This window comes from Typopeltis vanoorti, chromosome 4 (assembly GCF_054136105.1).
Source record: "Typopeltis vanoorti isolate ZY-2024b chromosome 4, IOZ_Tvanoo_1.0, whole genome shotgun sequence".
In the NCBI taxonomy this organism is placed as follows: domain Eukaryota; kingdom Metazoa; phylum Arthropoda; class Arachnida; order Uropygi; family Thelyphonidae; genus Typopeltis; species Typopeltis vanoorti.
The window spans coordinates 74,235,407-74,251,682 of record NC_143552.1 but is presented as its reverse complement, the minus strand read 5'-3'; the positions used below and the strand labels follow the sequence as shown (position 1 = coordinate 74,251,682).

Below are 16,276 nucleotides of genomic sequence, written 5' to 3'. Positions count from 1 at the left end.
CCTTTCCCCACACAGAGTAAGATAAAAACACACCAACAGTATATGCAGTAGCATGTGAAAACATGTCGTTGAGTCATCTGTGCATAAGGTTCATTTTTGAAGGAACGGTCAGGGTAGGGCATGGTAAGTGTAAACAGTACTATAAAAAATACCTTAGGTCCAGTGACTTTGGACTTAAGGTAATTGTTCATCCAATGCAGCTGCTGTTTTGTGTTGTGGTGTTTTGTGTTGGTAATGTAAAAATAATGGATGAGCAACAAATTCTTTGAAAGTGTCTTTGTGAAAAGTTCTAATTGTTTAGAATTTTGTAACAGAAAATTACCATAAAATATATGATCAGAGCTAATAATCAATGAAATAATAAGAAGAAGAAGAAGAAGAAATAATAATAATAATAATAATAATAATAATAATAAATAACTATTTCTTTGTGGTGCCATATAAAGTAATCTAAGAATAAGAAGAATGAAGGAAAAGGATTATGAAAAATCGAGAGTGAGTGACAAATACGAATTTTCAGTTATCATTGGGATAATTGATTGCCAATTACTTTTGAATAAGAGTTCAAATTTATTTCCTAAAGAAACTTGTATTTCTGATGGAATCATTATGAGATATGCATTGACAAAATCACCTTGTAGTTGGAAAGAATTACCTGAAAGAGTTAAAAAACAGAATTCTTGGTTAATAAAATATAACCATCAGCTGAAGCAGGAAATTGGTTCACTATCTCTGGACAAATTAAGAAATTGAATGATAGAATCAACATGCAAATATCAAATATTACTTGCAAAAGGAAGGAAAAATTCAAAAACATTAAAATTCTCAGAAGTATATATATTGGTTTCAAAAAAATAAATATGCAACCCTTAATTTTACTACAGTAATAAATTCCCAACGATCACCAAATGAAAAATTAACTTTCAGATGAGAGTCACATTGCTAAAAACCACATGATGGCAATTCCACAAGCATGGGAAAGAACCTTTGATGTATTTTTCAATTTATTTATTTTCTGTATGTTATATTCCGTAAATACAATTTGTAAATAATATTTCATTCAAATAAAATGTGTAAATTTAAATGAAATTGGAAATTTGTTTGTATAACACATCAATGACAAATTGGTGTCGTTAGTTGTTAATGTGTTATACAAATTTAAGTAAGACCATAACATTTTTTCTTTTTTTTTTCCTTGTGAAATTTCATGCCACAAAGTAACCAGAGCCTTTTTTTGACTCAGTGAATTAAAAGTCTTATTTGTTCATGCAAGCCCTCAAATATTTTATGAAACTGTGAACTCTTGTAACCAAAAGGAATAATCGAGTATTAAATTAATAGCCAGAATTTTAGATGAGATTTCACCTGAAAAGTTACAATACTGTAAGAATTTTGCTATTTTACAGAGCCATTTGTTAATAATATTACAGTCAAATAAAAGTTAACATAGAAATTAACAAAGTATATATTACAGAGCTAATATTCATTTGAAATAATAAGAAATAACTATTTATTTGTTGTGCTGGCAAAAGAAATTTCTAAAAGAAAATGGATCGGCGAGTTCAAAACGTTGTTTGTTGCATATCCATTACTTAAAATTACTAATGCTAAAGAAAAAATAAATAAAATAAATAAATTTTAGTTACAGAAATAGGTTAAGAGCACAAGGAATCGCAAGTAAAATTATTAGTCAATATTGGTTTAAAAAAATAAATGTAAGCATTAATTTACTATAGCAAGAATTTCCCACAGGAACGAAGAATGAATAATTTTAGGACATGGGTCATCACAATCATGGGAATGCTAATCACTTAGTCATATGTAAGTATTTGAAAAACATCCAACCTTGGGAAAATGATACCTTTTGAACAATACTGCAATTTACAGATGTGACTCCTGTCATCTTCATGAAAGACCCCGTTGAAGAAAACCGCGATTTGTAGAACCGCCACTCGGTGGGGAGATATTTCTAATGATGATAACATAGCATCTACAGGCTGAAATCTACAGGAAGAAGTACTCAACTATTTCAGGTTACAGTATTTACAGAAATTTCATTCTTTGTGGTTTTTGTGTTTCTGTTCTGGTGTGGATATAAAATTCAACTATTTTGGAATATTTTTTGGAATATTCGTATTTAGAAGACCAATTCTCGAAAAAGCTGTAAGTAATTTTAAATTATCATTGGAATTTCGAGAATACATACGAAAAGTTTTGTAATCCATTTAATTGTCTGTTTATTTAATTTATTTATTTTAAAATGCCGTAGAGACACCAGCATATAATTAAATTATTCAGAGAAGCATAGTACCAAGATGTTCCCATTCTGGAAAGAAATGTAAGTTAATTTTTGTTAACTTAAATATAACAATTGGTAATTGTAATTTCAATAATCAATGCTCGTATGTTTCGGTAAGCGTAATTCTAATACCGAATAATTTTTATGCATTCTTGATATCTGTAAGTTCCTATTTCTGCATATTGCATTGTAAATAATATCTGTGAAATAAATACGTAAACCTAAAAGAACAAACATGATGTGTTATGTATGTTTAAGTAAGATCACTTTCAAAATCACCGTGAATTCACATGCGATTTGTTTATTTATTTATTTATTTATTTATTTATTGAACTTTAAGATCTTAATTTAGACAAATCAAAATATTTGGATGAATTTCAATTAGAATATGAATATAGAAGAAAATACAGGTGAGCTGTGGAAAAAAGTGTGTGTGTTTGAGGGATACCAGTATATAATTAAATTATTCAGAAAAGCTCAAAACACACCTGCCATCACGACTTACTCTAAGAATTCCCACCCTTTAACAGGAAAGAAATACCCCATAATGTAATGGAAATTAGTAAACCCATCTATAGACAACCATGACAATGATGGATGTGTGTAACCCTTGGAAAATTCCAAGATATCTTATCTCAAAAATTGCCCCCAATTCTATAGCCAAACCAAAACACCCTGTGATATCACAGAGAGACATATGTTCCCCAAAAATTTCCAAAAACACATAACGTCACGATTCTTATCTCTAAATATCACCCACAAGGCAAAAGAAGAACCAAAAACACCACATGATGTCCCTGACAGATGAAGGCCCCAGCAAAATTCAAAACTTTCCAAAATCTATAATAACAAACATCCACGTCATGATTCCTTATCTTATCTTGATCTTAATCTGGTCAGAAGTGTCCCACCAATTATGACAAGATTCCTTATACCCTAATATATCTCCCTTTTCCATTCAAAACAATAACGTCACTTATTTACAAGTAACAAATGACGTCACTTATTTACAAATAACAAATGACGTCACTTATCTTCATCTGATAACAACAAACATTCACATCATGATCCCTTATCTTATCTTGATCTTAATCTGGTTCAAAGTGTCCCACCAATCACAACACGAATCCTTATCTCTACCATCACCCATAATTCCATATGCAAACCAATACACCAGAACGCACCTCACTGACACATATGCCCCAGGGAAATTCTTAACATTCCAGTCTCATTACGTCACGCCCACAATGACGTCATCTTCTTATCAACCAAGGACGTCACGATTCCTTATCTTATCTTGATCTTTATCTGGTTCAAAGCGCCTGGTATACTACTCAAATTTAACGGTTTGCTTACTTGGGATTAGGAGTAAAATAACCTAGAGTATAAAATTACTTGGTAACCCTAATATATATATATATATATATATATATATATATATATATATATATATATATATATATATATATATATATATATATATATATATATATATATATATATATTGCATGAGCTCTCCTGGATGATAAACCCGTTTCTGAGAGAAAAATCCGCCACAGCCATTTAAGGCCGGTTTTGTTTGAAAAGCCCTGATAAAGGCTCGTGTGTGTGTGTGTGTGTGTGTGTGTGTGTGTGTGTGTGTGTGTAAAATCCAGTAAAACTGTGTGATCTAAGACAGACGATCTGTATGAAATGTACTAAGTATTCCATGATTGACTTGCAATTATTAGCAACGTAGATGCTAATTAAAATTTGAAGTTCAGATATTAGTGTAAGGTGTACACATTTATTCTTACCAATGAAATACTTGTATGAACATTTGTTGCCAAATGCTTAAGAGTGTCAATGCCTCTTCACTACTAATATGCACACAATCTGTTCTACACATACACTTCTGGTATTCAAACAGTGGAAATAACCACTGAATTCTCTTAGCTTTAAGTGTAAATGAAAGACGCCCATTAAAAATCGGTTTGTCTCTACTGGAAATAAACTGAAAGATCTTATAGAATAGCCCACCTCTAAACTTATATTTCTCTCAATATATATACAAAAAATACATCTATAAAGTAAACGAATATAAAATGAACTGCAATTTCAGTACTTTTCAATATTTTTTAATATTTCAAGAGACTAGTCATTTCTCATTCGTTCTTTCTTCCCTTATTTTTTGGACTATAAGGATATGTACCATCACATCTTAAAGGATTTCATTATCTATGATGCCCTATTGCAGGGGTGTTCGACCAGTCGATCGCGATCGACCGGTCGATCGCGGAGCAATTTTTGGTCGATCTATTGTGTATTCCTCCTTACTTACACATTTAATTAAAACTGACAACATAATATTTTATTTATCATTATTTTGTATTATTTTTAATTTGCTTTAAATGTATTGCAATTGTTTATTTATTTTTCATTAAAATTGTCAAATCAGTAATTTTCTTATAAGTCGGGTAAATGAATTAATTTGGATCAGTGGAAGTCAAACAGCGAGCCGAGTGAATACGATTATAAGCAAAGTGTAAAAACTCAAATGTAGCTTAAATATTAAATATTCCAAAGCACATTACATCGAATTTTTACTTAGGTAAAGTCCCATGTGAATATTGTAAAAAATAAACTTTTTTTTGTCTCCGTATAGTTTCTATTAGATGTTTTCATAAATAACTCTTTTGAAACTAACTATATATGCTGCTTTAATAAGAATATGTTAGAGTGTTAAAAACAAAGGCAATGTTTTTGTTGCCAAAGGCTGTACATTGCGGCATTAGAAAGATTGTTATTGAAACTTGTATGTATGAGAAAGGCTTGTGGCTCTCAGTGTAAACATCTCCGAAGTCAGTCAGAAAGAGTTCAAGCAACTTTCCGATGGCTGGCAACTTACATTCAAAAGAAAGCGGAGGAGAACAAAAGGTGTGCTGAACTTGAAACTTAAGATGAAATACTCACCGATTCTTTGGGGGTTGCCAAACTTCATGCGAGGTCTCAGAGGAGGCCTAATAAAAAGGAACTGAAGCAAGCAGAAGGGGTCCTGGTTCCAGAATTGCTGTCAGAGAGGAGGCCTCCCGGTCCACAGTCGCCGTCAGAGAGACTGCCCGGATCCACGTTGCTTGAGAGAGGAGTTTCCCGATTCCGAAAGGAGCTTCTTGGTTCGAGACGTCACTAGAGAGAGACTACTTCTAGGCCGCAGACAAGGTTTCAAATTGGCGAAAGGAAGAGTTCCAATTGCCAGAGAAACGTTTCCAGGCCAAGTTAATGTCAGACTTCACCAGTGTGTTGCGTTTTCATTACAATTTGATGAATCAAACGACAACACTGATATTGCTGTTAATGGTATTTATTCGCATAATATTTCAAGATTATTCATGTAAAGAAGAACTTTTGAAAATTATACCATTATTGGGAAGGAGGGGAGAAGACATAGACATTTTTTCGGCATTTGATGAATTTGTGAAACAATACAAACTTCCGTTTTTTAAACGTGTGTCTATTACTACTGACGGTGCCCCTGCAATGATAGGTAATAAATCAGGCTTCATTTCATTATGTAAAAACGGTGACAAATATCGATTTTTTAACGTACCACTGTATTATTCACCAAGTACTATGTAGTAAAATATTAAACACAAAATATGTTTTGGATATTACATTTAAAATTGTAAATTCTGTTCGAGGAAAAGCCCTGCAATGACGGTTATTTAAATGACAGACAAATGATGATAGGGAACTTCTGTTGTACAATAATGTTCGCTGGCTCAGCAGAAGTCAATTTTTAGAAAGATTTCTTGTATTAATCAACGATATAAAAATTTTTATTGATGAAAAAGGAGATATTTATCCACAATTGAGTGATAAAAGAGGGTTGTTACACTTATCATTTTTAGTATTTTTCTGTACAAAATTAAGTAATTTAAATTTAGTTACAAAAAAAAAATAGGTAGAGATAAAAATTTAATTGACATGTTAAGTTCAATAAAAACTTTCCAACAATACTTACTTTTATTAAAGAAAAATATAAATGACCGCGAATTTAGACATCTCCCATATTTATTAAAATTTTTTGAACAAAATCAAGAAATGCTTCGCTAATTTAAAAGAAATTATTCGTGAAATAGAATTAGTTGAGGAAGAAATAAATTCAAGATTTAAAGATTTTAATACAACTGAAATGATTGTGTCTTTTATCAATAATCCATTTCAAGAAAACTTGAACATCACAAAAATTTCAAATAAAATTAGTGGGCTGTTTGATATAAACCAAGCTGAAGTAAAACTTGAAATAATAAACATTCAGAATAGTTTACATTTAAAATCAATAAACAATGAAATCATTTGGAAGCATGCACATGAAAAATTCCTAATATTAACTGATATTGCACGAAAAATTCTATCGTGTTTCGGATCGACATACTTGTCAGAATCCGCTTTTTCAAATATGACCGTCATAAAAAATCGATTAAGAAACCAAATTACAAATGATCATTTCGATAATTGTCTGCGATTGGCCACTTCTTCATATCAACTTCACTATGAAAATATTGCGAGATCCAAACAATGCCAAATTTCTCATTAACTTTTTTCTTTAATCAACCAGCATATCCTGTAACTTGTGAGTTTGTAATCCATCTGTTGTTTTTTCTAACTTTGGTTTTCCAAAATAGAGAAATAAATATTTTATTCCAAAAATAAAATAAAATAAAAACATTAAAAAAATAATTAATAAAAAAAAATTTTTTTTTTAAAAATATATATATATATATTTATTTATTTATTTATACATATATATATTTTTTTATTTTTATTTTTTTATTAAAATATTTGTTGTATTAAAATGTGATAAATAAATTTTTAAATACACAAAAAAAGTTTTTAGTTGTGTATTTTTTTTTAGTTGTTTATTTTTAGATTGTTTATTTGTGCGTAATCAGATATCAGGTTGAGGGAACGTGATCTATATAAGAGAGTAGATTGCCGAATAACTTTTTATAGAAAAGTAGCTCGCGTAGTAAAAAAGGTTGAACATCATTGCTCTATTGTTATATTACGTTGAGAAAAATACTTCGGTTTGCTTTTAAACCTTATAGTATTTGGTCTGTATAATGAATGGAAGGCATGTACACGCAGTAGACAACTTTGTAATCAATTTAATACCTGACTGTTGGAACCCATATCATGTCATGTGATACGGCGTGGTTTCTATAAAGAAAAAAAAAACTAACTAAATAATGTTTCTTACAGTTTCGACCAGGTACACACACACACACACACACACACGGTGCTTCTCCAAGCGTAATTGCAATCTAAAACTTTAGGTCGCTTGCTGCAGCCAGGAAAACGAAGCGATCATTTATCTTCCGTCCACTAAAAGCCTGAAAGTCATTATATCACCTATCTTTCGAGATTAGATAGCTGTCTCGAGCAGATCAAATAGAATTTCCTTTAATATTTAATGAATTTCGTTAGCAAAGGCTGTTATAAAATGTGATACAAGCGACAGAAGTCATATTTCAAAGTACTCACTCATAATTGCTGTCAGCTACAGACACACCTCATTTACCCACTTTAAAAAAAAAAAAAAACTTGTTGGAATTCTCCGGTATATTTGGATGATCTTTGGTGGCAAGTAACGAATTTATTCCAGTCTCAATTACTCAAATAATCGACCGTATAAACACCCATCACCGGTACAAATAATTATCGTACATATTGGAATTTATTGGCAGTGCTTACCTCAAGTAATCGGTCTTCCTGGGATAACTGATGCTGCTGTTGCTTGGAATCTGCTTGCTGACCGTGTTAATAGTAATTAGATCGTATTCCTTCTTTTACGGTCATTGAACAATAGTCCTTCGTAATCAGGATAACACATCGAAGAAGAATGGTGGAATAGACCTAATTTGTTGTGTGCAGACAATGATGAATTAGATACAATTACTTACACCTTTGTGTTTGAGGGGAAACTTGAATTTTGAATCGATTATTATTTTTGCTCCACTTTTTTTAAGTGTTTGGGTAGAAAATTTGTCTTCGGTGTTCAATGAAGTTCAATCTTTCATTGAACATTCATATACACATATATTTCTAAAATTCGACAGTAAAAAATTCTAAATTAATTATAGTAATTTACTTACGATTTTAATTGTAAGTAAATTACTTACGATTGAAATGTAATATTTTTACCATATCGATGCCAAAATCGCATCAAAACCACAAGTTCTCAATTATAATTACCCTATATTATATTATATTAAAAGACAACTATCACAATTAACTCAAAAAATTGTATTTAAGTAATTAACAGGAGGTAGGACATATATGGTGCAGAGGGTGAACCTTGACGTTTTTCATATTCCCTGTTGTCTGTTTCGGGAGCAGTGATGGGAGAGATTTGTAAGCTATTTTAGCTCGCCCTGAGTGGGCAGAAGTGGTTATTCGTCGTTGAGTGTTAGGATGGCTTTCGGTCTTTTATGTTTCCAGTGGTCATTACCGTCATAGTTTCCGGCTTGCTGTATTACTTGGTTTGGATGCGTAGATGTCTTCATAAAGAATTTTTCTGCTATGGAGAGTAGTAGTGGAGAGATATAAGAGATATTTATGTCCCAGTGGATCTGGGCGTTCCTGATGAACCACGGGGCGTCCAGTATCATTCGCAGGCACTTGTTCTGTAGTCTGTAGCTTGAGGATGTTTGTCTTGGAGGTATGGCTCCAGGTTGGGGAGGAGGCGTATATAATTGTGGGACGGATCACTGTCTTGTGGAGTAGAATTTTGTTTCTTGTGGTTAGTTTGCTGTGTCTTTGATCAAGGGGGTACTGCTTTGCGATAACTTTTGAAGCTTTAGTGCATGTGCTCTTGATGTGGCTGTTGAAGCATAATCGTTTGTCGAGAAGTATTCCGAGGTATTTTGTTTCAGTTTTCCAGAGAATTTTAGAGTTGAACAGGGTGATGTCTCATTTGGGGGATGCTCGTCTTCTTGCGAAGAGTATCGTTGTGCTTTTCTGGGGGTTTAATTGTAGTCGCCAGTCTGTAAACCATTTTTCTAGATTCAGGATGGTGTCTTGTAGTTTTTTGGTTACGATATGTGGTTGGCGAGATCTGGCTAGAATAGCCGTGTCATCTGCATAAAGGACGATAGTGGATGTGAGAGGATTTTGAGGGATGTCTGTCATATAGATGTTGAACAAAATCGGGGCTAGCAGTGATCCTTGAGGAACTCCAGCGAGGATTTTCCGTTGGGTTGAGACTGTTTCATTGATTTTGACTTGCATCCTCCTGCTTCAGAGGTATGATTTAATCAGGTGTATCATGTTTAGTGGAAGGTTAGCGATGATAAGTTTGTAGAGGAGGCCTTGGTGCCAGATCTTATCGAAGGCCTTTGAGATGTCTAGGAAGACGGCTCCAGTGTGTTGATCACAGTTAAATCCTGTGGTGATGTATTCTACCAGTCTATGGAACTGTTGGGTGGTGCTGTGATTTTGATGGAAGCCAAATTGTTCTTGTTGGATGATATTTAGTTGGTTGACATGACCTTGGAGTCTGATTAGGATGATTTTCTCAGCTATTTTCCCTAATTTGGATAGCAGGCTGATGGGACGGTAATTTTCAGGTAGGTGTAGGTCGTAGCCTGGTTTGTGAATTGGGATGATGTCAGCTATTTTCCATGATTGGGGGAAGTGCTGTCATTTGAGGATGGAGTTTATGATGTTTGCCAGATGTGCTATGGCTTTGCGTGGTAGTGCCTTGATGACTTTGTGAGTGATGCCGTCAGGACCTGGGGCTTTCTTGATCTTGAGATGGTTGATGATGCCGATTATTTCGGTAGGTGAGGTAGGCATTATAGGGCTTGGATTGACATTGGGACGATTTACTGTGAACCTGATTTTACGATGGATCTTTTATACATGGCTGATGTTTAGGTTCTCATATGCAGGACTGCATTGTTTCTCTAGGTTTCTTGCTATGGCTTAGGCTTTGTCAGCATCTGTGTATGAAGGTTCTGTTCTGTTTGGAGAGGGAGAGGAGGGATTTGCACTTGTTCCTGAGTGTGTTTAGGAATTTCTATACGGAATGATCTGCTGTGGAGATGGAGGTGAGCTTGTTGTCCCATTGTTGATTCCTGTAGTTCTGGAGAGCTTCTCGGACAGATTTGTTTAGTCTGTTGAGGGCTGTTTTGTTCTTCGGAGCACGTGTGTTGTGGTATCTCTTTCTTTGTCTGTTTTTATTACTTATTAAGCCCATGATTTCTTCCGGGAGATGGTTTTGTTTGTGGGTAATCGTGGATACTGTGGCTGCTGTTATGGCTTTATTGATTTGATTGGTGAAGTTCTTTATTTCCGTGTCTATTTCTTCCTTGGCTTTTATATAGGGAACCGGAAAAATGTGTTCTGGTAGCACTTTCCTAAGTTTCTCCCAGACAATGGAGGTTTGGTGGGAGAAGTGACTGATCTTTGTTCCTAAGTGAAGTAGGATTGGGTTGTGGTCTGATGAAAATTCGTTCACTGCTTGAATGCTGATCTGTTTCCTTTTGTTGTCTGTTTTATTCTTAGGGTAGTGACTGCAGCCTCTGTAGTTTGCCGGGTGGGGGCCCCCGCAGTTCGCGCATTTAGCTGGTGAGGTTCTGGGTTTTGAGCAGGTTGCTGTGGGGTGGTTTTGCCCACATTTGAGGCATTTGTAGTCTGTTCTGCAGAGTTTCTCTGCGTGTCCGTACTTCTGACATCTGTGGCACTGGCCCGACGAGGCTCTTTTCCTTAGTGGTTCTGTTATGATTTTCAGACCACAGATCGTTGTTAAGTTGTATATGTTCTTGTGTGTGTTGGGTATCTCAACGGGTACTAGGGGCATTGGACTCTTGTCAGCCCGTAGCATCTGCTAACTTTGACAGGTGGGAGATCGTGGAGGCAAAGGTCTTCAGTAATTTCATCTGTGCAGATGTTTTCTGTTACTTCCCTGAGTGCAACTTTTAGGTTTTTCTCCGACTTCAGTGAGTAAGTATGATATTTAATATTTGACTCATCCATGGTTTTTGTGAGGAGTCTGTTATCGCCTACTGTGGAAGGCTGGAGTTTAACTCCGTCAGCTAGCGTTTTTTGCCCATGAATAGGCAATTTGGTGGTTTTGCATAATAGGCCTAAGGGCCGTCCAACGTTCTTTTTCGCGTAGAACAATTGGAGGAACTTTTTCGTTGTTGGGTGTGGGGAGGTCAGTGTTGGGGGTATCTTCTTCCATCTCCTCGTTTATCTGCGTCTCCGCTGTTTTACGTTTTTTCCGAGCATGGGTTTCTGTATCATGTTTTGGTGTGGGAACAGAGATTATCAGGTTCGTCTTCCCTTCTTCCCCTGGTGTTGAGTCGTCCCCTTCTGTGGAGTCGTCTGCCGCTGAATATAGGTTTAGAAACCCTGGCCAAGCTACCTCAAATTTCTTCAATGGTTTTTTGAGGAGGTCAAGCGCCAGCTTCTTATCCAAAGATTGGATAAAGTCATCGGGACTTAAACTGTTCATATTTAAAATATTCAAATATATGCTTACCTGAGCTAGATCTCAAGGACTTTCGTATAGCGTATAAATAAACACAAAATACATCACACTAAAGGACTATCGCGAGACCTCAATCAACACTCGAAACACACTCGAATGACAATCTGTCCACCTTTTTCTAAGTAATTAGCAATAAAACTATTCCCTAAATGTACTATTATAATAATAAACATTAATAGTGTGTTAATTATTTTTAGAATTTTAAAATATGTTTTGTAATTACTTCGAAGAAACTTAAAGTTTTAGATAAAATATAATTTATACTATTATTTTTAAGAAAAAGAAAATAAAATTTATTTTCACATTTATTTTGTGCTGCGATACTCACTGTAATAGAAGGCGAGAAATTTTATACTTACCGCTGGCCTCTTCTTACACTTTTACTTGAACATAATGTAAATATATCAAAATCACAGTAGATATGTATGATATGTTACTATGATAACAAATATTTGTATCAATATCATTAATATTTGTATTCATGTCATTAAATAAAAGTATTCCATAATTGTACCAGTATTCCAGACGTTAACAACAAAAAAAAAATGTATTTTTGTCATTAGCAAAAAATAACTATAACTATTCCCTAATTATATTATTATAATAATGATAAAAATAATAGGTGCATTAATTATTTTTAGAATTTTAAAATATTTTTAAAATTACTTAAAAGAAACTTAAAGTTCTAGATAAAATATAATTTATTCTACTATTTTTAAGAGAAAGGAAGTATATTTATTTTAAGTAATTAAAATATTTCATGAATAGCGAAACATTAGTCTGAATAACAGAAAAAATATTGTTTTATTATAAAGAGAATGCAAAAACGTAGTAATAAGAAAATTATCTTTTTTCCGTAAAACACTTTGATGATAAATAAAACTTATGCAGGACTTGAAATTTTTAAATTAGTATATTAACGTTATTAATCCGTAACTGAAAAAGAAAGATTAATATTGAGAAAGAAAGAAAAAAGAAACAAAAAAAAAAAGATTTCGGAACGTATATTCATTATCCTAAGGTGATTTACTCTCAGATTTAAGTTTTTAACACGTACGCCTATTATTTGTCTACATGCTTTTTCTACAATTTGAAATATAAAAATCATCGAATATGACATGGACTAATCATTATTAATATCACATTCCAACAACAACTTCCAACTACATTGGAAGCACATGCATGAGCTTCCAATGTAGCTCATGCATGTCGTACAAGGCGACTAAAATGAGTATCCAGGGAGGGTAATGGATGGTAATGCTGTAGCCAACAAAGTTCTAACTAAGGCTCAGCTATTGCTGTTACCCTCCCGCCATTATCAGAGCTTTATATATATCCCCCCTAACCTTACACCCTATCCTTACACCGTTCTCTTCAGATAATGGGGAATATGAAAAGCATTCTTGCTTCGCCCACCCAGCCAGTCCTTTTAAGGATTTAAAAAAAAAAAATCGAATATATAAGCAGTATTCAAAAGCATTATCATTTTATCATAATATTTTAATATTTATAACTGTTACAACTGTTAAAAATTATTATATTAAATTAATATATTTTAATTTTAAATGTTACCATTCTTAAAAGAAACGATTTAGCAATTTTCATATTTGAGCCTGAAGTGGAATACGTTCGAATATTGCAATAATATTGCCATATTATTGCAATGTTTCTTATTGTCATAATATGGCAATCTTCTTATTGTTAGGATTGTTAGAAGATTGTCATATTATTGCAATCTTCTAAAATCCTAACATAACTTTATTGTAATAAACTGTCTTGCAATTAGTACTGCTTGTTAAATATGTTATAAAAATTATTTACTATCTGCTGATTAATAATTATTTAGGGAATATTGGCTAGGTTTTCGCTAACACGCGTCGATTATTCTTATTATGTCAAGAATAAACTTGGAAATCTATTTAAGAATCGTGAACCTTAAATTGCTTGTGAAAAATAAGAATCAATCATTATTAAGAATAAAGCATGGATCATTTGCTGCAATGAAATATAAGATTAAACAGTTCACCTCAGTGACATGTTGATCTTTTCTTCAAGGAGATACTTTAATGAACACTTTCTTTGATCTCTTCACTTCAGCCCACTTATTAACATTGAAAGTGCACTCATCAATGTATATGGCTCGTCTTCGGTTTTCATTTGAATGAGCATTCTGTTCCTTGTCTGCAGTTGAAGGCAAGTCGAATTTTCCAGTTCATGTATTCCAGTGGCTGAAATGTCTGATTGGGTGCTTGATCTTCCAGTGAATCTCGTTTTATAAAAAAAAAACCCAAATCTTTAAACCAAGCTCTTTTATTATGATTATATTCCACTGTACTTATATTTATGATTCTTTTTTCATGATGTAATACTAAATTGTTAGTGACTCAATAAATACAAAATTTCAATGCTTGACAAATGATTGTAGAAAATTTATAATACGATATAAAGTTAAATTGATATTTCTAGATACACTAAAGCACAATTCAAATATAAAAAGCTATTTTAGTTTTCATAAAAATACTCCAGAAATATTGATACTATCTTGACATTTTACATAAGAAAATGCTTCATATTTTGGTTAACATTTCCTTATGCAGAAAACATTGTTTGAAGAAATTCTTGAGATATTTATTTAAGGAAATACATTTATCCTTAAGCTATAGTGAGATAGGCAAATCAATATTGAAGCAATTCAACATTCAAAGACGTTTAGAAAAGTAAATCAAGAAAAGGTATAATATATCAAGTAAACCTCAGCATGAGTTGTCATTGAAATACATTATTTAAAAAAGGCAACTCGGAGCAGTCCTCATTGCAGAGTTTTATTAGAAGTTTCTTCAACTGACTCCCACGCTACAACTCACATAAGAACATAACTTTCAGATAAGATCTTCCTCGGGTATTCTAGATATACCTAAATGCACGTAGTTCGTATTTTGTTTTAGGTATACATAAAAGTCTTCTAGTGTTCAGATAATATCAGTGGTTGCTGAGGAGGACCACTAAGTTTGAAACTTCAGTTAGCAGAAGCATTCATAACAGAAAGTGATAAAATGGATTAATCTATTGTGTCTTTTAAATAACCCTAAACAAGGCTGCATAGTGACAATAACTTTTATGAAAGTTCCTTGGATTTTTCATAGCACTGACATCGGTTTGCTTATTTACTTATAACCGTATGGTAAATTCTGTCCTTTTTTTAAAATATATTTTAATGTGATTTACAAGAATTGTTGATGGAATTAAATACATTGCTTAGGAGAATATAATAATAATAATAATAATAATAATAATAATAATAATAATGTGATGATGTTGACCGGTTGTACCTACCGAGGAGAATAGGTGGACGGGGTCTGCTGCAAGTGAGACAGACTGTGGAAGAAGAAGAAATTAGTTTTAAGAAGTTACATCGACAATAGCTCCGAGCCAATGCTTTAAACAATTACACAAGAGGGCCTTTTAGAAGCAACCGGAAACAAATCCGAATACAAAAAAGGAACAACAAAATAACCGATATCTGCGCTGGAAAAATAAACCCTTGCATGGCCAATTTCTTCGAGATACTGAGGGCAAAATACATGGCAATGGCTACAATACGGATACATTAAAAAAGAAACAGAAGGATTTATTCTAGCAGCTCAAGAACAGGTATTACAAACTAATGCAATCAAATCAAAAAATTTTAACATCGATAATAACAGCAAATGCAGATTATGCGATCAGAAAGATGAGACTGTAGAACATCTAATCAGTGCCTGCAGCAAAATAGTTCAAACCGACTATAAATACCTCCATGATCAAGTGGCCAAAATAATTCATTGGCATGTATGCAAAAAATATGCCTCTCGTACTTCTGATAACTGGTGGCAGCATAAAATAGAGACTGTACTGGAAAATGAAACAGCAAAAATTCTCTGGGACTTGAGAATACAAACTGATCGGCATTTGAAACACAATAGACCTGACATCACAATTATCGAACAACGCAACGACAAGTTTGGATTATCGATATCGCAGTATAACAACCCAGTGATGATAACAGTAACAATAACAAAGAACTGGAAAAAATTACTAAATATCGAGATCTGGCAAACGAAGTTGACCAACTGTGGCTTAAACACACCAAAGTTATCCCAATAGTCATCGGTGCATTTGGTGCAACTTCAAAGAAGCTATCCAACTATTTACGGCAATTAAACATCAATGAAGTGACCCAATATGACAAAAAAAAACAGTACTACTTGGAACAGTCCATATTTTAGGATGCTACCTGACGGACTATTCTTAGAGTCTTGGGTAGAATCTGAATTGTTCCGTATCACCAATCAAATTTTTTTACATGATATCTTGTTTTTAACTGTGTATCAATTATGTGAATAAAATAATAATAATATTATTATTATTATTATTAATAACTTCATAGCAACAAATTAACTTTT

At 33.1% G+C, this 16,276-nt stretch overlaps 1 protein-coding gene across 1 annotated transcript in view; it reads left to right on the top strand.

Annotated features, from left to right (window-relative positions):
- LOC150107419 (gamma-aminobutyric acid receptor subunit beta-like) overlaps window positions 1-16,276 on the top strand; it is a 415,258-nt gene that overhangs the window by 269,958 nt on the left and 129,024 nt on the right. The gene's annotated exons all lie outside the window — the stretch shown is intronic.